This window comes from Hyperoodon ampullatus, assembly GCF_949752795.1.
Source record: "Hyperoodon ampullatus genome assembly, chromosome: 8".
Classification (NCBI taxonomy): Eukaryota; Metazoa; Chordata; class Mammalia; order Artiodactyla; family Ziphiidae; genus Hyperoodon; species Hyperoodon ampullatus.
The window spans coordinates 13,943,633-13,945,113 of NC_136921.1; the positions used below are offsets into that span (position 1 = coordinate 13,943,633).

A 1,481-nucleotide genomic window follows, 5' to 3' on the forward strand; every position below is an offset into this window, starting at 1 on the left:
AAGCAGCCGCAGAGCACAGGGAGATCAGCTGGGTGCTTTGTGACCACCTGGAGGGGTGGGATGGGGAGGGTGGGAGGGAGGGAGATGCATGAGGGAAGGGATGTGGGAACAGATGTATATGTATGACTGATTCACTTTGTTATAAAGCAGAAACTAATAAAAAAAAAGGAAAAAAAATGATTAAATAGCATTTTCCTTTTCAATATAATAATGGTGAATCAAAACTCTCTAAAACCTATATGGCATATTTTCAACCTGATGACTAATATTAATTATGAACCAAGTACAGAAGAGTTTGAAGGGGACACAGGCTTGGGCCCGACGGGGGAGACGAAGCCCCAGGACTGTTGAAGCCTGGATGTCCCCTGTCCTCCCCTCACCCCCCTCTGCCGCCTTATGGCTTCCCCCTCCCTCTACCTTTGCCCACTCTGATAATCTAGCCATGACTAGCAGAAGCACAGCCAGGCCCAGTGGGCAGCCCCAGGCCAGCAAAATATGCCAGTTCAAATTGGTCCTGCTGGGTGAATCTGCAGTCGGGAAGTCTAGCCTGGAATTACGTTTTGTCAAAGGGCAGTTCCACGAGTACCAGGAGAGCACCATTGGAGTGGCCTTTCTCACCCAGTCGGTTTGTCTAGAAGACACAACAGTCAAGTTTGAGATCTGGGACACAGCTGGGCAGGAGCGATACCATAGCTTGGCCCCCATGTACTACAGAGGTGCCCAAGCTGCAGCTGTGGTTTATGACAGTACTAATCAGGAAAGCTTCGCCCGAGCAAAGACATGGGTAAAGGACCTACAGCAACAGGCCTGTCTTGCATCGTTATTGCTCTAGTGGGGAACAAAGCTGACCTGGCCAACAAGCGCTTGGCAGAGTACGAAGAGGTCCAGGCGTATGCAGATGACAACAGCTTATTGTTTATGGAGACTTCAGCCAAGACAGCTGTGAACGTGAACGATCTCTTCCTGGCAATAGCTAAAAAGTTGCCAAAGAGTGAACCCCAGGATCTGGAGTGTGCAGCAGGCCGAAGCCGGGGTGTGGATCTCCATGAGCAGTCCCAGCAGAACAAGAGCCAGTGTTGTAGCAACTGAGGGTGTGGCTAGCAGCAAACAAGTATGGAGCTAGCACGAGAGCTAAGAAATAACCTCCATCCCCACCGCTCAGCACACAGCCCCTACGGTAACAGCACACTGAGCCCTGGCTCCCAAGGGTTGCCTCTTCACAGCTCCGTCATGGCACTTTGTAACGCTTCAGCAACAACACCAGACAGCTGTTGCCACTGACCTCATACCCCTACTCTGGGGCTTGGGGGGCAGATCGCCCAGGACTTACCTTCCAAATCAAACTTTCTTCACTTTGTATTATAGGTGCAAGACAGTGACCTACTTATCTTTCCTCCTTTCCCTCCTCCCCATTTTTTTCAGAAAACTCTTTTTGGTCTCCTGCTCCTTCCCCTTCTGCTTTTGGTCAGTCTCTGTTCTTG

At 50.4% G+C, this 1,481-nt stretch overlaps 1 pseudogene across 1 annotated transcript; it reads left to right on the forward strand.

The window, feature by feature from the left end:
- The first annotated feature begins 442 nt into the window (after positions 1-442).
- LOC307056913 (ras-related protein Rab-5B-like) lies at positions 443-1,089 on the forward strand (annotated as a pseudogene). The gene has a single exon. The product of its transcript is annotated as a ras-related protein Rab-5B-like (transcript).
- The last annotated feature ends 392 nt before the right edge of the window (positions 1,090-1,481 follow it).